This window comes from Hibiscus syriacus, unplaced genomic scaffold (assembly GCF_006381635.1).
Source record: "Hibiscus syriacus cultivar Baekdansim isolate YM2019G1 unplaced genomic scaffold, ASM638163v2 tig00003725_pilon, whole genome shotgun sequence".
In the NCBI taxonomy this organism is placed as follows: Eukaryota; Viridiplantae; Streptophyta; class Magnoliopsida; order Malvales; family Malvaceae; genus Hibiscus; species Hibiscus syriacus.
The window spans coordinates 1430748-1454457 of record NW_024061982.1 but is presented as its reverse complement, the minus strand read 5'-3'; the positions used below and the strand labels follow the sequence as shown (position 1 = coordinate 1454457).

General features: G+C 31.8%; 1 long non-coding RNA gene and 2 pseudogenes across 1 annotated transcript; 2 read left to right on the top strand and 1 right to left on the bottom strand.

Moving 5' to 3' along the window:
* The first annotated feature begins 6514 nt into the window (after positions 1 to 6514).
* Positions 6515 to 8754, top strand: LOC120183999 (annotated as a pseudogene).
* Positions 8755 to 12954: 4200 nt separating this feature from the next.
* Positions 12955 to 14166, bottom strand: LOC120182914 (annotated as a pseudogene).
* A 2219-nt stretch (positions 14167 to 16385) lies between these two features.
* LOC120183060 lies at positions 16386 to 23479 on the top strand. Its single transcript, XR_005521912.1, has 7 exons — positions 16386 to 16466; positions 16581 to 17349; positions 17464 to 17535; positions 17668 to 18210; positions 22475 to 22558; positions 23017 to 23155; positions 23441 to 23479. It is a non-coding gene; the product is annotated as an uncharacterized LOC120183060 (long non-coding RNA).
* The last annotated feature ends 231 nt before the right edge of the window (positions 23480 to 23710 follow it).

Below are 23710 nucleotides of genomic sequence, written 5' to 3'. Positions count from 1 at the left end.
TCAACTTCAATACTCCATGTTTCTTCCCCTTTCATGTTTTTAAGTCACATACACATGCTTAAACTCATTAATACTCATTTATCCCATCTTTAACTTCAAAATTCACTTCTCTACATAGAACTCAATATTCATACTCAAATTTTAACATATTCTAATCATCATACATGCTTGAATATGCATATACTACCTCACAAACATCAAGATTCATCATCAATTCCATGATACCTTATATGAACATAAACTATAGAATTTGGGGTCTTTGAACACTAGCAAGATTATCAAACAATATTGGTACCAAATGATATCGTTTTTCGCATACAATAATTTTCTATTTACATCATACTCAAAATCCTAAGGAAATTGCTTGAAAATTGAGTTGAAACTTTCTCTCACCTTTGAAGAAAACCCACACAACTTTGGAGAAGAAGAGAGCAAATTTGGATGAAATGTTGGGTGCATTTCATCTTTGTTTAAACTATATTCCATTATAAATGAATATAATATTCATTTAATTGGGATAAGACCAAATCACCCTTAATGAATCTTCTTAATCACCATAAAACCATGGCAACTCATCCTTATCATATTTAGAAGTCAAAGATGAATTAATTTGACTTTAATTTCTGAAATTTCTCTTAAACTTTTCAAAAATTGCATTTTAGTCACTAAATTCCACTGTTTCGGTTAAATCTAAACAATTGCACATTTCCAAACAAATTTTATCTAATCTAAAATATTAAAATAATACTTCCAACCATTTTATACCATCCTTCAAATTTTTATAAAATTCCAATTCGATCTGAATTACCGATTCCTTACCGGTTTCTACTATTTCTAATTTTTCTTTACTAAAATTCCAAATCCAAAATATGATTTCTATAAAACCCCCACTCTCAAGAGTAAACTATCTATTTATGGAATAAAATTCTTTTTGGGAAAATTACCACTTAATTCCTTAAACTTTTCCCAATTTTCTACTTTGACCATCTAACTTTCAAAATTTGTATTTTGGTCATTATCTAAATTTTTGGGGTATTACACATGTGATGGTGACTTATTTACTTTTGGTTTGTGGTGCAATGACTATGACATGGATCTGTGATACGATATCAAAATCTGAATTTGGTATCATTCTTATTACATTTACTCCTTGTTTATTTCAATTGTTATAGACAAGTTTTTAATTTAATAAGAACAACTGAGTAACTAACCGAATAAATGTAAAGCTAGTGGTTATTTTCTCTAGAATCTATAATGAGGAAAACTCTAGAAATAGAGCTTTAAGCAAAAGAGTTTATTCGATGTGCAGAGACCTTATGTTGGATTGGAGGAAATAATAGGAAATAGTGATATTCTTCTCATATGTTCACCTTGAGACGAGAAATATGCTTTTATCCAAGATTATAGAAGTTATAGAAATTCATTAAGTTTCATCCTTTCACCTTGTCCAAAGTTAAGGAAAGTTCATATAAAATTGGTGTTCTTTTTAAAGATCCTGTTTTCTTACAATTTGAAAGTGATGAAGTTGCACATTACTGTGATGTTTTGAGTATTGTGGCCTTCTTAATTCACTGCTTGTGTGTTTCAGGTCAAGGTTCGTCTCTAATTATATGTGTTGGAATATTAACTAGATACACAAATACAAAAGGTGTCATTCCATAGTGATCATCTTAAAACAACTTTCATTGAACACAAAGGTCTCGATACATCAAACAAACTTTACATATAATGGACAACTTTTAATCCGAATTTTTCTATCTCCTTCAAAAGCCAATTTAATTTCCACTCATGCTCGGGGGTCGAGTTGTCAATCTGCTTCAATTCTCTTACAAACCAGCTAAATCAACCCATTTGTGAGCCACATTATTTGCTTGGGTCATAACTTATTTCATAAATTTGTCCCTTTTCTCTATCTTGAGTGCCGATTCTCGGAGTTGTAAACACTGCTGTTGAATCTTCCTTGCAAGAAAGTCATTGTGGTTATGAAGCTCTTGCATAAGATCACTACAATCATCCACATTCTTCATCAATTTCTTGTTCTTGGCTCTAACGACTTCTAACTCAGCGTCATTCTCCCTCTTGTGGCATTGATATGAAATTTCCATATTGGCAATGGACCTATTCAACATCTGATTTTCGGCCTGATATCTTCCCAAATTATCAACAGCTATATTGTGTCTTTTTTCTGCAATTTGTAAATCATGAGAAAACTTCTCGGCTCGACCTTCGTGCACATTGCAATTCTTTCTCAACTGTTCAACATCATTTTTAAGTTTAGTGACCCCTATTATCCACTCCTCTAAGACATTTCCTATACCAACAAATTTAAAAGCTTGACTGATCCTTTGAAAAACATCCCGCATGGCTTCTATCTCTCTACTCAATTTATCATTTTCACTCCTTAAATGGTGAATCAGAGCCTCGTATTTTGGCAAATAATTTTCTTTCTGGATGTCCTCACGGATACCCTTACCTTTGGTCACTTTTGGTTCAAACCAAACAGGATAATCCGTTTTCAAACTGGGTTGTCCTTTCAATTCAAACTCCAATACTCCATGATCTAGTAGAAGTTGGACTCGACGTTTGAAGGTAGAACAATTCTCAATAGAATGTCCTTGAACTCCAACATGATATTCATAACGAACGTTGATGTCATACCAACTTGGATATGGAGGTTGTAAAGGTTTCACATAATGCGGTGCCACTTCTTGGGCTTCTAACAGTTCATCATACAACTCCTTATATGATATTGGGATGAAATCACAACGAGAACCACCTCTCAACTTGGGTTAAACTGGAGTTTCAAGTTTTACTTCCCCTGACGTTGGGAGTAGACTATCAAATACTAACGAGTTCTGACTGCATGGCTTCTTTTCATCCTTATGAACTTCTACAGTTGCCAGTATTTCCTTGGCATTTCCAAACAACTTATTGATACGAACAATGATTGTGCGTGATTTCTCATTTTGGCTAGAATCAACAGGTTCTAAAGTAGTCCCTTGTGTATTTGACACCTCAAGATTGTTTTCATCGAGCTCTTTCTTTTCTTTGGTAGAAGTCTCTTTTCCTTTGGACAAAGCATCTATTCTATCCATCATTTTGGACATCTTCTCTTTTATCTCTCTTATCTCCTTGTGCTCTTTGTTAGACATATGATCTTTGTGTGCACAACTCTCTATTATTCTCGAAGCTTTCTTAGAATGCCATTTTTTGACTGTGTTATAGTCTGTTTGATCGAGAAACCCCTTGTCTATCATGAAAACCTTTTACTATGATGACCACTCATAAATCAACACCTTTTGATTATGACATGATCATGAAATGCAGACAAAGAGAAAAACAACATAAAAACATGTTAGTACAAATAAGATAACAAAAGGACAAAAAGCAACAATAGCAAAATAAATAAATTGAAGCTAATAAGAATGCAAATGCGAATGCGAATGCAAATGCAAATGCACAAGGTGTTAATTCCAAAAGTGACCACCATAGAACAACCTTCATTTAGACAACAAGAATTCAGTACACCATGTAGTCAAAATATAAATGTGATTCTTCATTCCTTCATTTCCTTGAGTCATACTCTTCATGGAATCTAACATTGCACCCAAAGTTATCGCCGTATTTTATCACCTTTGATGACACCAGATGTCCTTAAATTGAATCTTGAAGTCTCTATTTTACTTTCAATACGAAGTGGTCTTCATGTCTTTGTGAAGGGTATTCTCGTCCTTGGTATAACTGTATCTATCTTCTGAGGGAATATCTTGGCCTTCACTCCTTTAAAGGAAGTCTTCAATCAACTTTAGATTTCTTCATTCATCGGATGTCCTTCTTCATGGATCATTTGAACATCTTTGAATCTCATTATTTTGACTACATGTTTAAGAATTTCTTGTCTCATTATGACCTGCCTTCTTATTAGTCAATCACTTGCGAATTAACACCTTTAGATGACATGAAGATGCAAATGCAATAAAATCGAAATAAAATAGACATATAACAAAATGGGTTAGTACACATAATATCAGCAACAAAATAATAAGTATCATAATCATTAAATAAAACATACCCTCACATGCTGGCTACCCAATCATGCTTTAGTAGATCCTACCCAACATGATATCTACCCCCATGCTTTGTTTGAACATTAAAACCCTAACCGCATAATATCTAATTCGCATGCTTGCTTGACAAATAAAACTAACCACATGATTTCTAGTTCGCATGCATTTATTCGAAAAGCGAAATTAAATGACTCAAAAAACTTTTCCTTGTGTACCCTCCTCACGGGACTCTTAAGGTTCGGGTTAGACTCGACCTAAATTCAGGCTCTATGTTCACTATATGGTGGGTTCGGTTCTAAAGTAATAGGTTCTCGAATTGTCCTTGTCGGTGCCCTCTTGGGCTACCGAACCCTCAATCCTGGCCTATCATAAGGTTTAGGGGATCGAGTTCAATTTCGAGGGAACACACCTCCATATGTTCGTGCGGAGGTGAATACCATCACGAGGACCATAAGGCGTGAGCTCCAAGAGCGATCCACTATCCCATGCGGAGGTGAAAACCACACGAGGGCATAGTCTCTCACTCCTACTTAAATAGGACGGAGCGGGGTTTTAGCTCATGTCATGATAATGCAGCTGTGCAGTGTGTGAGGAAAAGCAAAAAACACACACAATAAAGACACTCAAAATTTCCTAAATTCACACAATTAATCTGAAACCATTAGCAAACAAATCAATACAACTATTTATTAGTTAATCGAATTAAATTAAAAAAAATCAAAATACAAACAAAACTTATTAAAAACCAAACAAGGGATCAAAAATCAAATTAAAACGAATTTATAATTTTCAATTGCAAAGACAATTAATTAATCGAATATCGGCCTGACTCTCTAAAAAAAATGTTCCCAGCGGAGTCACTAAGTTGTCGAAACGATTTTTTTTAAATGTGAGATTTTAAAAACCACATTAATTCTTAATTATCCTCTTTCAATTGATTTTAAAAACCACATTAATTCTTAATTATCCTCTTTCAATTGATTTTTAATTTAAAAACAAATACGATTTAAAAGACCTCTCGTTTCGAAAAATTTTGGATTTCCTTTACGATAGCAAAAAATAAGATTCAAAAAGTCGCCACCAATCCTTGATTAGGGTGTGATTGGGCACCCACAAATGTTTTTTCATTTTAAATAAAAATTAATTTTAATTAAAACAACAAATTGTGATATGCGTTACCAAAAAATGAGTTCGGGAATCGGTTACATTTGGGGAAGGATTAACACCCCCACAACGCCCTAAATCGGTACCTAGTCGATTAATTAACGTATTTGCAATTAACTTTATAAATTCGAACTTAATTTAATTTTTGATCCCATAAAACAAAAATGTGAATTTAATAATATTCAAAAGCAACCAAATAAATTAAATTAAAATTACCAAGTCGTTTTAGAAAGATAAAGAATGTTCGATTATTTACAAATATCGAGACCAGATCTTAAAAGCTATAACAACATTTTCTCGATAAATTTAAATAGTTGAATATTTCTTTTTCTTCCATTCCCAAATTTTAAAGTGATAGATCAATTTCTTAGGTGTCACTGATGGGATATACTTTTATTTTAAAATCGTTAAAAACGGACCTCGAATGCGTTATGACAACCCACTTAAAATGATTTTAAATTAAAAGGGTATTACCCTTAATCTCATTATGTAATAATGTCGAGTTATGCAAGTGAGGCTATTATGCAAATCATACAAACATGATGTCATGTAAAAATTAATTAAACCAATATTATGATTAAAATATCATGCAATGTTATTTTAATACAAACAATTACATACATATTATATTACCACTCATTATACCCAACATATATATATATATATATATATATATATATATATATATATATATATATATATATATATATATTAATTTGTAATGCACCAATATGACTAAAATGCAAAAACATAACAAGTTAAAATATAAATTCCAGAAAATAATCATTCATGTTAAAATAAGGATCAAATTATATTAAACCAAACTTCATTACTTTAAATACAAACAAAATATTAATTCAAACGGACATATGAATATTAAACCAAAATAAACAATGAAACTAAAACAAATCAACATCATAAAGGACTAAAATTAGAATAAACTCTAAACAAATAAACAGGACTAAAACGAAACATGCAACAACTCGGAGGTTAAATGTTTAAAACTGCGAAAATTAAATACAATAACAATTTGGACCAGAATTAAATGTGGGTAAAATAAAGTAACAAAATTAAAAAAAAATAAAAATATAGAAGACTCGATTCTAGGACTAAAATGGAAATAGATGGCAAATGTGTAGTGACCTTAAAGCAATTAACCCTGAAAACCTAATATAAAACTTACTTTAGACTAAACCTAACCCTCATTTAACCCCTCAGTCGTTCTCTCTATCTTTCTCTCTTCAACTCTCTCTGCCAATCGTCAAAACCAGAAAACCCCTACTATGGCTACACCGGCTACCAACAGTGGTGACCAAATGACCAAAATTGCCTTGAACAGGCGCTATACCGAACCCAAAACATCATCCAGACTAACCCCGGTCACCGACGACGGTTGAGCAAGCCGAACGAACTCCAAACAGTCCCTCAACTCCGATCTACCCCCTACTATGGCTACAAACCACGATGAAAGGTAAACTCAGAAATCCTCTTTCTCTATTTTGCTGTGTTTTTTTTATTGCTTTTAAACTTTTAGAAACCCACATGCATACACACAAACATAATGCAAAAAAGAAAGAAAAATCAGAATAAGAACGAAGATACCCCTGATAAATCTCTCTGATTGCTTCCAAAATTTGAATGATGTTGCCTTTGGAAAATAATGAAAGCCAAAGTCTCTTGTATTGCTTCGAAAATTTTCTTTTGTATTTGTTTCAAAAATATGGGTAGAACCCCTCGTTACATCGCTTTTCTTTTGTTACAACAAGTTCCCCCTTTGATGAAATTTTTTGGTTGATTCATTCTTCTCGTATTTTCGTTTTTTTTCTGTGGACTCTTGTTTTTTTTGTGATATTTTATAATATTTGATTCTCCCTCGTTCCTCCCTTTTTACGGATGATGAATGCCCCTTTCAACGAACGGTTTCCTTCAGTTGTTGCTTATGGTTTTCCCCCATGTTATGTTGAATGGTGTTCTGTAATCCTCTCCTTGTTTGTTGCAGGTATGCTTCCAACGGTTGTGGAGGGACAGCTGGCTCATGAGACTCAGCTGGCTTTGGTTCGGGCTTGTTGAGCTTGTTTCTGGTTACTGGGCTTAAACCCAAATTGAGTCTTTATAATGACCTAAAAATAATAATAATAATAATAAAATTAATATCTAATATTTAATAATTATAATAATAAAAATAAAATAAAACAATAAAAATCCCAGACAAAATGCTTGTCTACAGTATTTATATTTATAAGTTTCTTCATGTATTAATATTTTACCAAAATAATATAAACTCTCTTTAATTTAGAATCTCCACTGAAAAGTTAAATTGAATCATGTCTCTCGTACCTCTAAGGCTCTAACTCTTAACTTCTGTTCTCCATGTACTGTATATCGTTTGTACTCAAAATTAATGAAGATTTCTTCATGCTTCATTTTATTTGCTGGTTCAATTCGGTAGAGTTATATTTCTTCATAGTTGTTTGTTTGCACTATCAACCCACGAGCAAGATCTAGTTAGTGAGATTCATTGTCTATATTGCACTCTCTAAAGTTATGGGATGGTTTTTATTTTGTTTCCATGTTTTAATTAACTTTGTTAGAAGATCGAAACTCAAAACTTCTTATCAAAAAAAAAAAAAAACTTCTAAGAATCCAAACCTAATCAAATTATTTTGATTTGTTTAGTTTACTTTCTGCGATTCTGGATGAACGAATGTCAAAATTCCCAACAAATTTTCATATTTTTTGTTGTTCAATCTTCTAGATGTGCCTTTCTTGCACCTTTCTGCTGCATCATCTCCATTGTTGACTGGGGATCAAGGTAGCCTGTCTCAAGCTTTACCATCATTACCAAGGCGTTGCAGATATAATTTGGTGCCTCGAGCATCAAAGGATGTTCCGTACAGTTTTCGTTTTCCTCCAATGACTAAGAAGCCCAGATGGTGGTGGTGGAGGACTTTAGCATGCCTACCCTATTTACTGCCTCTTCATGAGACGTGGATGTATGCTGAGACAGCATATCATCTACACCCCTTCTTGGAGGACTTTTGACCTATCCTTTCCTCGGAGTCATTGGAAGTTTGCCGAGTTGGTTCCTGATGGCATATTTCTTCGTTGCGTATCTGGGGATAGTGAGGAGGAAAGAATGGCCTCACTTTTTCAGATTTCATGTAGTGATGGGCATGTTATTGGAGATTGCCTTGCAGGTGATTGGGACCGTGAGCCGCTGGATGCCATTTGCAATCTATTGGGGCAAGTTTGGGATGCACTTTTGGACGGCTGTGGCATTTGCTTACCTATTTACGGTTGTGGAGTGCACAAGATGTGCACTTGCTGGTATGTATGCTGACATTCCATTTGTATGTGATGCTGCATATATCCAAATTCCATATGATTAAGTGAAAACATATGGCTGAAGCTGTTCTGAACTGATATTTTGTAATGTTTATTTTGGATGGAAAACATTTTAACCATCTATGAATGTTTTAGGCGGAACATTGGCTTGTGTCAACTTCTGTGATTTGGGAATCATCAAGTTTTAACCGCATCTTCTTTCTGTGATTTTGATCTTTATTTTAAGCTTGTTGTATCAAATTTTACATGTATTCTATGGTTATATTTAAATGAAATATATCATCATTAAATTAATAGTAATCTGAGTTGAATCATAGATGGATGTTTCCCATCATATTTTTGGGATGGACATACATAACCAAATCAAGGGATTAGAATATCAAAATGAAAATGGAAAACATAATAAGGCAGCATGGCTAAAACAAAAGCTACCAATTTACATTGATGGCATGAAGACAATCTTTTGAAAAGAAAACGTATAATTGGGTTTAACGCATCTTTAAAATTCTGAGGTCATATCCTCAATCAGATCGCACCCATGGAAATTAGGGCAAAAATATAATAAAAAAGGGTACAAATTTCAATTGTATATGAACGTTTATGGATAACGATTAAGGTAATTTCATGAAGAGATGCAATATCGAAGTTTAATGCTACTTTTAGCTGGCCTCTCGTATTCTTCTATTATGTAAAGACTTTCGGTAAGATTCAACGTAAACATTTTCGATCATTACTTGAATCGAATATAAAAAATCTGAAACGTGATTATATCATTGTCCAATACGTCAAATTATCATTAAACACGTTAAATCATCATCGAGCACATCAAATTTAGCTATACGAAGCACTGAAAAACAACAAAGTCTTCTACACAATTGAAAACCCTTACTAGATAGTATAGTTTCACAAGATAATTTGCATGTGTTTTCTGTGCTTAGGGACCTTATGGCTAACACTTATTTATAGTGATGGTTTCTAGTAAAAAAACGACCAAAAACACCCATAGTTATCTCCACATTTGAACATGGCATCATTGTGGAAATGTCCCACGAACGTCTACGACCAAGTTTACTTACAATTTACTCCCACGTACCGTCAACCAATTAACAGTTCCCATTTTCCCATTTGGTTTGTATTGTCCACGAGTGTTTAAAGTCAACATAATGCATGAATTATGACGAAAATTTCTCTTAGAATTTGAGGTTTAAGATAAATTACATGTTTAGTATTTAAATTATTTTTTGTTCAGTTTTGGTATTTTAATTTTAATTTTTTTCAAAATCATACCTAACATTTAATTTATGTTTCAATTCGGTATCCATCATTAAAAAAATTAATAGAATTACATTTCATATTTTATGACCATTTACATACAATTTAATTAAAATTATTTTAATAAAAACATTTCGTGATCATGATGGTCATTACTTGCTTAAAGACATTATAATGAGTTATAATGTTATAGTATATACAAAGAAGTATATGACTTAAACGATGTACAATCATCATAACTCAGAGTTTCCAATTCATGATAATATGGTTATTATTATGAGTATTATGAACATAATGAACTTAAAATTAATCAAATATAAAGATACTAAAAAATAGGTTTGGTAACAGTGACGAATCCAAAAATATTTTTCAGGGTGGACACATATATATATATTGATCACATAAAATTTTTATACGAGGTGGGTACAAATAAAATTTGAGAGTGGACACAATCAATTAAATAGGTAATTACTTAAAGAAAATTCAGAGTTCAAGGTGGGCACGTGTCTAACATGAATCCTTAATGGATCCGCCACTTCTGGTAATGTTAAGGTTTTCTCTTAGTATTAGGGTTTTCCCTTTTTCTCTCAAGCCGTTTGGCCTTTTCTTTATTATTATTTTGTTGACATGCGACGGTGAACGTTAGTGTTGATTGCCGAATGCCGGTATTTATTGTTTTTCATCTATTTTTTTTATATGGCATCTTTATTTTTTTAATTTCTAATAACTTTGCCTTCATGGCGCGATTTTCTCTGTCTTTGTGACATGTTTTTCTATGACTTTTTGACATGTTTTCGATCTTCTCTATCGATCGTTTGCCCATTATTTTTTGTTGAACTTTTTTTCAAGGTTGGATTTGATATCGCCTCGACTGATTAAGATAGCGCTTATTTGTTGTCATGTTGGTATGCCTTGCTTTGGACTATCAAATGAATTTGGATATACAACTTGTGCTCGGAGATAGTTTTCTCACGGCGCTCGACTTTGATTCGTGATTGTTAGTGGTCTTTCAGTAATTTGATATCTTGTTGTACTTCGTTTGTCGATGCAGTCAGATCTATTCACATCTTTATTTTGTTCAAGTTTTTTTTAGATGTGTTTTAACATTTTCCTTGTATGATCTTTGTATGATCTTAAGTGCTAGTTTTGTGTCATTGCAGTTTTAGATTTTTCTTTTTTAATAAAACAAACAATTTCCATTGCATAAAAAAATAATAATAAATATAAATTTGTTCAAGCTCTATCCATTAGGGTTAAACACATAAAAAAAACTAGTAGAAAAATTATAACTTCAATTACTAAGATCTGTGTAACAGAACAGAAAACTAGGAAGAAATCAATTTATTATAGGATGGATTCTTCAACGTTTCCGTTGGTCACTTCTAATTCTGCATCAAATAAATTTATTATTGTAAAATCCATAATTTCTAAAGTCTTGAATATGTTAAATTTATTTTACAAAAAGTGTTAAGAAATTTTGTGTTGGCAAATGTTCACATTTTACTGACACTAGTGATCAACCTATTAAAAATTCTTTTTTGGCACTCTTCTAATCGACGATCAAAGACTGTCGACAAAGATAATATTATTTTTTTAATCTTTTATAAGTACTTGTAAATGCAAGTAAAAATGTTTTTTTTTGTTATGTAAATATTTCTAATAATTTGAGGGTGAAAACTACACTAGAAAAACTGTCATGGACTGACAGGGTTGAATGGATACGCAGAGTTGTAGGTGAGGAAGATGAAAGAGATTTTTAAAACAGGAGGAAGAAAAAGAAGCAATAGAGAATGTTGATCGAGAAATTTCTTCTTAATTTTGAATTTTCTTCTTCAATTGATTTGATTTTAGGATTTTAAATCTATTTTTAATAATTAACATTGTATAAAATAATATATCATCAATATTTTAAATATTTATTCATTTAAAATATTTAAATATTCTTCATAAAAGATTTATTTGAATGATCGATGCATAATTTTTTACTCAGAAACAAAAGTTCCAATTTTTCTAATTTCTGCAAATAAAAAGTAGTCAAGCTACGCATAAGGATATAAAATAGGTGCATGATATCATATATATTATATAGTATTCATTTTTATATTATAGAATTGTTAAAATTAATTTTAAATTAAACAAACATTAAATTCGATTCAAATAATCACAGTTTTTGAACTTATGGAGTGACTACAAATATTTCAAACACTATGGTTTGAATTAGTTTTAGGTTGATCAATTTTTATTTTTCAACCATATAAAGTTGGTTGATTTGATCATTTCCCCCTTGTTTTTGTTTGTATATTTTTCTTTGATAATATTTTTTACTGCTTAGTTTATTGCTTCCATGATTTCATAATTAATGGTAACGTGCTCTTGATAATGTTTAGTGGATCTCATTGGAGATGTTAGCTCTGTAAAACAATGAATAAAAAACCATGATAATGAAAAATTGTTTTAGAACACTTGTTAAAAAGAATTTCAAATCATGGCAATAAATTTCAGACTGATGAATGCCATGCAGGCAAAGTACTCAAGTAGGGTTTATTGGCCATACATACCATGACCTCTATGATTTGAACTTTTTATGAATAAAACCAAAAGGTTAAAGTGCCTAAAGGTGTACTAAAATTGTACGTGAGAAACACTACCAAAAAAATATTTTTTTCTTTATTAAAAGCCTTTTCTTTGATCATTGGTGATGTGTACTTGGATTTAACGTTGATGGTATTGGTAGTTGTTAAACGCAAAGTAGAATGAATTTGTTGAACATAAAAATCGAAGCATCAACTTAAGCTTCAAAATAGATAGGTCTCCAATCTGTCCCACTTCCTAGTTACATTGATGAATGAATTAATAACAATAAAATTTTGATTAGAATAGATATAACATTTTAAAGTAAGAATTCGTTTATTTCACAATGTTGCTTTTTGGGAATAAAATGGATTTGCTGTACAAGCAACAATTCTGCCTTTTTTTTCTGGCATTACCAATTATTTTCTTCTCAAAGAGAAAGAGGTGTACAAAGAACAAAAGATATCAATTTTTCAAGGAGGAAGAAGACAACAAACAAGTATATTAATTAATACATTATAAAAGGGAGGCCACATACATGCATAATACTTGATACCACAATTTTTTTAATCCCCCAGCTGCCAATTCTCTTACAACTCATCCTTTACATCATCTTCCCTAATATGCTACTAATTTCAATAATAACACCAATACTACAAAAGAAAGAGAATACAAAACAACCCATACCAGCAAGTTTCACCATTTTTTTCTAGTATTCAAACATCATATCTGCTGATGCCATGATGGGTTGGTTCAGATGAGGGATATTAAAAGGGTTGGTGGTGAAGCTTTCATCACTTGTTTCAAAGCCCTCGGATTCATACACCCAATTGTTGAGACAATGGAGGATCTGATTGAGAGATTCGAGTCTTTGACTTAGTTCCATCATCTGAGCCCTTAGAACCGAGTTCTCAGCCTCCATGCTCATATAGAGTTGGGTGGTGAAGGTGATGCTTGTGAGGATCTGGATATTATCCTTGGTTAACTGACTCACTTAGGCCATTAAATCATCTACGTGCTTTTGTTTCCTCATCCTTGAGCTCCTTGCTGATTCTCGGTTGGACTTCATTCTCTTTCTTTTTCTTTGATCCATCAACTGATGCAAGTCTCCTTCAGATCCCGATGGCACCATGGAACCTGAGGAATTGGAGTTTCCACTGGACGAAGCCATATAATATATAATATATATATATACACCAAAATCACAGCTGAGAAGTTGAAAAAGAAGAAGATACTAATTATAGAGAGTTATTATATATGATAATAGCTCTAATATATGAAAGTGAAGGATTTAGAGAGAGATTATTTATGAAAACACATAGAACCAGTAGAGGAAGACAACAGAGAAAGATTGAACGAGATGAGTCCTGCGTCTAAGGGAGGAATTTATCATAAACCCCGAACGGAGTATTTCACTCACAACTGGAGACATGAATCTCAAACATCAAGATTTCACACAGCATCTGAGCAAATTGAAGTTTAAAGCAGGAGCTAAACCAGCAGAGCTTCAGCTCTACAAAAGCCTAAGAAAACGAAGAAAAGGCCTGGATTCCTACAAGGGCGGAAGAGAAGAAAAACTGGAAGAGATATATGAGAGAAATGAGAAGGGAATTTATAGAAGAAAAAAAAAATAAATAAAAAGTGAAAAAGCATTGAAATCTCCTTCATGAGAGTTGATTAGGCATGCAGGGTGGAGACGAATTTCCCACATACGTCCAATTCCAGCTGGTCACCATTACTCTCACCATACAAATTATTTAATCATAACCATATTTCAAGTTTTTTTCTTTCTATTTCCTCAACTGTTGCTTGTACTGCATCATTTATTTTTTTATAACTATTGGTATTCGATCTATTGATTAATTAATTCGGATTGAATATCATAAAAGTGAATGCGACACTCCCAACTCAAATTGTTCCATTTGCAGATATTAAGATTCGAACATCTGATCTTATTCAAAGGATTTAGTGTCTCAACCCACTAGACCACCTAGTGTTGGTGTAGAACATTTCACCTTTTTGTTAAATTTTAAAAATTGATTTATCTTATTTTTAGTTATAAAAAACTATTTTAATAGATTACGTTATTCATGTTTCAATAAATTTTGACGAAAAATGTAATATCAACGAGTTATATGTTTCAATTGATTTTTTTTTTTAACTTTAAACTTTGTTGTATTAAATATTTTATTGATTATTTTGTTTTACTAATTGGGGTTCGTGATTATAACATCTCGTTCTTCAAATTATAAGCTTGCAATTGTAAACGAATTCATTTACCTCAGTTTCACCGCCTGTACCAGAATTAACCGTTTAAGTTTTGCAGAGTTGTTTTTCTGACATGTGACAGTTGCTTAAAACCAAAAGGAATCTTAGGGATGGCGGTGTTATTTCAAGCCGTTCAAGGGGTAATCTAGGCATTGGCTTTAAAATAATAATAGTTTAACACTTTATATTTGTTTAGCACTATGTAATTCTATTTGTTACTACTAACAAAATAATTTACCTCCCTGACTATTAGAAATTTTGTAGGCCGGAAAAGATTCAAGTGAAATTTTGTATGAAATAAATCATACTACATTTCAATTTTTTGAATAAATGTTTAAATACTAACTTGAATTATGGATATATCAATTAATAAGATAAAAATGTGTTTAATCCAATGAGGATTGGGTTTAATTAGTTATAGAAAAGATTTTTTTCAATTGAGAATGGAAAAGGAAGGACCGAAGGTACGGATTTTTCATTATGGTTGAATTTTCAGTCAATTTACTTGTTTTGAGTATTATCACTATAGATAATGTGACACATGTCATGTCATCATTGATACATGTCATATTATCACATTGGATGATATATCATATGTCACATCAATAATTAAGTACATGTGAAAATAACACTTCAACACTATATGTCGATTGTTAGTTAACTAACAATTTCCTTTTAATGGAGGATATTTTGATTAAAAATGAAATGTTAGGTACTAAAATACTAAAATAAAAAGAACAATGGGAAAAATTATGCAAAAGTTGGAAGTAATTTTATCATAGAAAAATTTTCATTTAATTTACTTGTTTAAACCCAGAGAAAAAGGAGAAGAGAGTTGAAAACTGTAATATTACCATCATATTCTCATTTTTTATCTTCTCTTTCTCGTATCTTCATTATCTATTAAACCTTAAATTTAAACACTATAAAAATGATCTTTGATATTCAAATCAATCATGCATCCAAGATTGAAGAAAGTAAAAATGATAATCTACATTTCAGGAGCTTCAAGAAAAGTTCATTGTCCTATCCCAAAAATTATGTGAAGCTACTTGAAGACTTTATAGGGTTTAAGCTTGGAAGATATTCTCTAGACCATTTTCATTATATTTATGTCTAAATTTGTAGTATTACTTCCCTTAATATTTTGGTGATGTATAAATTGGTTTTATACTTGGTTGATTAGTGAAAGAAGTTGGTGAGCTATCTAGGGAAAGAGGGAAGATAAGATTGAAAGAAGCTAATTAAAAGAGTCTAATTTTTGTGATTTGTATTGAGGTAGTATACTTTAAAATATTTCATTTTTTTTTTCCTTTATGCTCTAAAATACTTCTTGTATTTCATAAGTTCAATGCTATGCATTTTGGTGTAATGGATATTGGATGTTTTGAGTATCAATACAAGAAAATATACCTTTAATGACACAGGCTAATTTATGATTTGTAAAATATGTGTGTCATAAACAAAATGTCATGTTTTTTAAAATCTGAACGATTTATGACTTACAATAATATGTGTTATATTTAATAGTCATAATCCAAAAATTTTAACAAAAACAATGAGTAAACTTTTAATTGTGTGTCATATATAAAAGTTATCTTTTAATTTCCCCCATTATTTTCATCCTTTACTGTTCTAGTCTTGGCCTCCTCGATAATCAGTTCACGCACGTATGCTTCCCCTTTATCTCTTTGCATCAGTGGACAATTGAAGCAATGCTTCTCGGCTTTCATCGCCTCAGCCCTAGCCTCTTATCGCCAAAACCCCTTAAAAGTCCAGGTTAGTCTTCCTCTGTTTGGTTCTTTAGAAAAATCTAGAAGTTAAAGGAGTGAACATTAACAAAGAAGTGTTGAGCACTGTTTCGATTTTGCTTTTGGATTTTGATTTTCCCAGAGGGTAAAACTAAACGTCGTGGGATTCTACCTTATCTTCGTCTTCTCTTGATGACTCTACCGGCTTAAACCAAAATTCTGATCTCAGACCGGTTGGCCAACGTTTCGATTTGTTGACACTCACTGAACCTAGTCGTGGAAATGGCGATGACTTTGCCAATGCATCGTTGAATCGGGAGAGAGACAACGGTGATGAAGAAGACGACCAATTAATTGTGGAGAATAAGGATATAATATGTGACGAAAGGCCCTCTAGTTCTACCAGTAGTGGATATGCCGGTGAGAGAGGAAGTAGTAGTGCCACGAGCGAGTCTAGGATCGATGAAGTGAGTGAAATTGATGGTAATGAGATTCATGAAGTAAGGAACCATGGTTTCCTCGAAGGATTCTCCGTTAATCAAGCACCCCCTTGGGTTCCAGGTAAACGCCATGTTGATGAGGTTAGCCATTCCAGTTCTTTTTCCTTGTTGAACAAAAAAAATGGTTTAGCTTGTTTTTCGCCGAATTTAGTAAATTTAAAGTTGGGAATGTTTATGAGGCTTTGGAATTTGGATCAGTGGATAACGATTTTATTGTTTGAGTGTAAGAATTATTAGCCTTTCATGGTTTGATTTGGAAACAAAAAGAAAGAAGCAACTTCAAACAATCTTTGCTATATTGCATCATGTTTAATTTAGGAATGAAGTGCAGGATGATGGTTCGACAGCATGGAGAAAGAGGAAGAAACACTTCTTTATTTTGAGTAATTCTGGTAAATCGATATATTCCAGGTGTGTTAGTAGTTCCTAGAAATGCTAACACTTGAAGGTGCAAAATCTGCACAAATAAAATGAACAGCTTGCTAATGGATCCTACTTTAATTATTTTGTACATTTCACTTCCAGATATAGAGATGAACACAAACTAGCTGGTTTCTCAACTACATTACAAGCCATCATTTCCTTCGTGGAGAATGGGTAATTGGCTGGATATAGCTTACTTGGTTTTTAGTAATGATTCATGTACTTACTCAGTGCAATTATTTGGGAAACTTTATCATTTTTATGTCAGTTTCATGGGGTTTTAACATTTCGGTAATTGCTTTTCAGGGGAGATCGTATCAAATTGATCAAGGCTGGGAAACACCAGGTATTGTTACACTTGCTACTTTTGGATTTGAAATTTATGTACTTTCTAATTTTCCAGCTCTGCAATCAGTTGTTATTAGACTACTTGCATTTGAAATACTTTCTCATCCATTTAATGATTAATCTTTTAAGTATTCCTTTGAATTGACTTTTCATATTTTTGAAATTGCATTCTTTAGAAATAAACACTGAGGAGTTGCAATTTAATTTCTGTTTCACAGTAGTATAATCAGCGTAGTTTCATTAAATGTGATGGAACTTTAATCCTCAAATAGTTTTGTAATATTTGGCAAGACGTGTCAATTAATTTTAAAAAGAAAAGTGAATGATGTGATAGCCGTTTGTTTGATATTGTTAGAAATAGACATGTTTACATGGACAAAGAAGTGTTGGCCTTCTATTTTTCTTTTGGTAGATGATCTGGGTGATTTTTCTGCGGAGCTTAAACTGTCGTTTTTTCAGCTTGGTATCAGCCCTTAGATCATTGCATCCATAATTATGCAGGTTTGTAATTTTTCTTTGGTCATATAAGATTTGTTTTACATGATTGTATAAACTTTTAAATTCCATATTTTTTTCTACACTTCATGCTATGAAATCTATTTTCCACCCTCATGTTATATGTTTAAGTGGAGATAGATAGATAGATAGATGTTGAGGATGGTTACTATGTTCTTTTAATACGGAATGGTTGTACAAAACTCTGATGCTTTCTCACAAGAAATTGGCAGGATATGACACATATTCAACCTTTTCCCGGAATAAAACTTAAACATAATTTTCACATGTTCTCTATTCATTTTTTCCATCTATGCCTTATATTTGAGCTTTTATTTGTAAACTAAGTTCTTATGGTTTTTGCAGGTTTAAGCATGTTGTAACACCCATAACCCGTAGGATTATACCTATACAGATTATAGATGTCACCCGAATTTATAAAACCATTTCCACTTCAAAAGTGATTTAAAATTTATTTTCTTTAAAATGGTAAATGATATTATAAAAATATCATATCTTATGAACTATAATTCTTTATAAAAAAAAATTAATACCAAATACGTGAACAGTAACGTGAACAGTGTACCGATGCATAAAAACTTCGAATCAAAAATGTGTATCGATGCACTGCTACAGTTCATCGATGCACTACTACAGTAACTTCCAAAAATTACATAAAACTTATAAAAACTTAATCTTTCATCACTGTACTTTTACCATTTTGTTTTCAAAAATAATTCAACAAACCAAATTTAACATTTATAATTACATGTCATTATCTCAGTCAAATTCTATTATAGGATGTTTTACTAATATTGAAATATACTCATCGATGCTTGATGTTATTCAAAAGTCTTTACTCTACTACTGGCTTTTTACCTACGCGTGAAAATCATCACACGCTAAGTATATACTTAGTGAGGCAATTAAGACAATAAATAGTGCAATACAATTCATGCATTTCAATGTCAAAATAAAAATTCCATAAAATCATGTTATCAATATATCAAATATTTTACCATTATCAAAATACTATAAAATTTCTTATCAATATACATACCATTTAATCCATAAGCTCATAAACTTATTTTACCAATATACTTACCATTATTCCATAAGCTCGTAAGCTTATTTTATCAATATACTTACTATTATTCCATAAGCTCGCTTATTTTACCAATATACTTACTATAATTCCATAAGCTCGTAAGCTTATTTTACCAATATACTTACTATAATTCCATAAGCTCGTGAGCTTATTTTACCAATATACTTACTATAATTCCATAAGCTCGTGAGCTTATTTTACCAATATACTTACTATAATTCCATAAGCTCGTAAGCTTATTTTACCAATATACTTACTATAATTCCATAAGCTCGTAAGCTTATTTTACCAATATACTTACTATAATTCCATAAGCTCGTAAGCTTATTTTACCAATATACTTACTATAATTCCATAAGCTCGTAAGCTTATTTTACCAATATACTTACTATAATTCCATAAGCTCGTAAGCTTATTTTACCATTATAATTACTATAATTCCATAAGCTCGTAAGCTTATTTTAACAATATACTTACTATAATTTCATAAGCTCGTAAGCTTATTTTACCAATATACTTACTATAATTTGCATCACTGATGCCATTAACCTCATTTATTAATCGTTATCGGAATCCATACATTCCATAGGAAGTTTATACAATTCGTATAATTTCCTTATAATATTAGCACTCTCAGTGCTCTATCTGGAATATCATATACTTAATATGATTTCCTTCTCATTTTAGCACACGAAGTGCCCTATTCGAGAATCCATACCATTATGATGATTCCTTTACCATTTTTAGCACATAAAGTGCCATATTCGAGAATCCATACCATTAGTATGATCCCTTTACCATTTTTAGCACATGAAGTGCCCTATATGAAAATCCATACTATTAGTATGATTTCCTTATCCTTGTAGCACCCTTAGTGCTTTTTTCTGGAAATCCATACACTCAATATGATTCCCTTACCATTTTAGCACATATAATGCCCTATCTGGAAATCCATATATTCAATATGATTTCCTTATCATTTTAGCACACTCAGTGCTCCATATGGAAATCCATACACTCAGTATGAATTTCTTATCATTTTAGCACACTCAGTGCTCCATATGGAAATTCATACATTCAATATGATTTCCTTATCATTTTAGCACATATAGTGTCATTTGGTAATCACTATACATACATTAATAAATCATGCTATTTTAACTATTACCACATGTACGTTCATAATTAGATGCACTCACCTGGTTCGCTTTGCTTATTTATCCTGATTAGCAAAATGATTACTCTGAGACTTGGCCCTTGCCTTTCGCCTTACTCGACTCGGGAGCTTGATTTCGATCTATCTCCCATTCATTCAGTACATGTATATTACCAATTGTTAGTGTATTTACTAACCATTATAACTTAAACATTAATAAAAATATTTATTATTAATTTTTCTACAACATTTCCGTCCCAACTTAACAATTCTGGCCCTTATGTATCGATGCACTCAATAGCGTATCGATGCACTGCCTATGAATTGATGCACTTATTGCATTCGATGTTTTTCAATTGAAGGGTGTATCGATGCACTTTGCCCAGAAATCTCACTTTAAGCACGAAATTTCACTCCTTTCAACTTCAATACTCCATGTTTCTTCCCCTTTCATGTTTTTAAGTCACATACACATGCTTAAACTCATTAATACTCATTTATCCCATCTTTAACTTCAAAATTCACTTCTCTACATAGAACTCAATATTCATACTCAAATTTTAACATATTCTAATCATCATACATGCTTGAATATGCATATACTACCTCACAAACATCAAGATTCATCATCAATTCCATGATACCTTATATGAACATAAACTATAGAATTTGGGGTCTTTGAACACTAGCAAGATTATCAAACAATATTGGTACCAAATGATATCGTTTTTCGCATACAATAATTTTCTATTTACATCATACTCAAAATCCTAAGGAAATTGCTTGAAAATTGAGTTGAAACTTTCTCTCACCTTTGAAGAAAACCCACACAACTTTGGAGAAGAAGAGAGCAAATTTGGATGAAATGTTGGGTGCATTTCATCTTTGTTTAAACTATATTCCATTATAAATGAATATAATATTCATTTAATTGGGATAAGACCAAATCACCCTTAATGAATCTTCTTAATCACCATAAAACCATGGCAACTCATCCTTATCATATTTAGAAGTCAAAGATGAATTAATTTGACTTTAATTTCTGAAATTTCTCTTAAACTTTTCAAAAATTGCATTTTAGTCACTAAATTCCACTGTTTCGGTTAAATCTAAACAATTGCACATTTCCAAACAAATTTTATCTAATCTAAATATTAAAATAATACTTCCAACCATTTTATACCATCCTTCAAATTTTTATAAAATTCCAATTCGATCTGAATTACCGATTCCTTACCGGTTTCTACTATTTCTAATTTTTCTTTACTAAAATTCCAAATCCAAAATATGATTTCTATAAAACCCCCACTCTCAAGAGTAAACTATCTATTTATGGAATAAAATTCTTTTTGGGAAAATTACCACTTAATTCCTTAAACTTTTCCCAATTTTCTACTTTGACCATCTAACTTTCAAAATTTGTATTTTGGTCATTATCTAAATTTTTGGGGTATTACACATGTGATGGTGACTTATTTACTTTTGGTTTGTGGTGCAATGACTATGACATGGATCTGTGATACGATATCAAAATCTGAATTTGGTATCATTCTTATTACATTTACTCCTTGTTTATTTCAATTGTTATAGACAAGTTTTTAATTTAATAAGAACAACTGAGTAACTAACCGAATAAATGTAAAGCTAGTGGTTATTTTCTCTAGAATCTATAATGAGGAAAACTCTAGAAATAGAGCTTTAAGCAAAAGAGTTTATTCGATGTGCAGAGACCTTATGTTGGATTGGAGGAAATAATAGGAAATAGTGATATTCTTCTCATATGTTCACCTTGAGACGAGAAATATGCTTTTATCCAAGATTATAGAAGTTATAGAAATTCATTAAGTTTCATCCTTTCACCTTGTCCAAAGTTAAGGAAAGTTCATATAAAATTGGTGTTCTTTTTAAAGATCCTGTTTTCTTACAATTTGAAAGTGATGAAGTTGCACATTACTGTGATGTTTTGAGTATTGTGGCCTTCTTAATTCACTGCTTGTGTGTTTCAGGTCAAGGTTCGTCTCTAATTATATGTGTTGGAATATTAACTAGATACACAGATACGCTGTATGAGATGTTGACTCAACTCTCAGGTATGCCACATGTGTTGACTAAGGTCGTCTTCTTAAGTTGGGTGGAGCTTTTGTCAAAATTATATTTTTTAGTTCAAAAACTGTCATGTTTTAAAAGTAAAAAAAATGATTTCATGATTTCTGTTTTCCATGCAAAATTCTTATTATTAATAAGTAAAAATATCCTAAGCGGTTATTAACGAATTAAGTTTGACTAGGTAGGCAGCCTAAAGTTGTGGTACCAAAATCTGATTTCATTGTAAAGAGTACATTCTGTAGCTATTTCAATGAAAGTAATTCAGTATGTGGGTCATAGGAAGGTGAGGAAAGTGGTGTGAAAATTGTATATGTACACTAGTCCTTTAGTGATTATTTGCTCAACTGCAACGACCTTGGTTTTCTATAGATGTGGACATCAACTATACGCGTCTTCTGTATTTTTTTCAGTGTGCATCATTATTGGTTTCTTGCATCCACAGGCAGTGCCGTGAGTTGGTGGCCGTACATGCTTGCTGTATTAGGTGTTTTTACTGTAGTCACCATGTGGGCAGCTGTAATTGAGGGTTGCAGGAAAATAAAGCTGCAGTACTATGGGTTTAAACTAGCATCTGCTGCAAGGTAAAGTCAGTGCTACTTACCTAGACATTATATGCATTTGGTGGAGAGACATAGACTTTGGTTTCAATTCTTCTTTGTGCAGCATAGATAGTACAGTTCATGGCTAATTCGAGCAGGGAGCAGTAACTAATTTTATGTGAACTACGACTATTGTTCAATTCATTTAAGGAGATTTGTAACTTTCAGTGTTTGTTTATTAACTTATAATAATGATTATATGTTCTTTCTCAATGTCGTATTTTCTTTGTTTTCTTTGACTAATCGTTTATTGTAAACTGTTTGTAGTGTCCCTGTCAGTCGGGAGGTACCGAGTGTGGATATTATGTTTGTAAGTTCATGAAAGAGATAGTCGAGAACGGAATTGAAGTGCTGGTCAATAAGAATGTAAGCAAACTTTTCTGATACACATCTGTCATATCATACATACACATTAGTCATACAACTATCATATGGACTTGAAGTAGGATGCTATTCTAAACAAATTAATGCAAGTACTTGTTAGTAAGACTGAAAACTGTGAATTCGTGCCGTGATAATGTATATAATTTATATGAG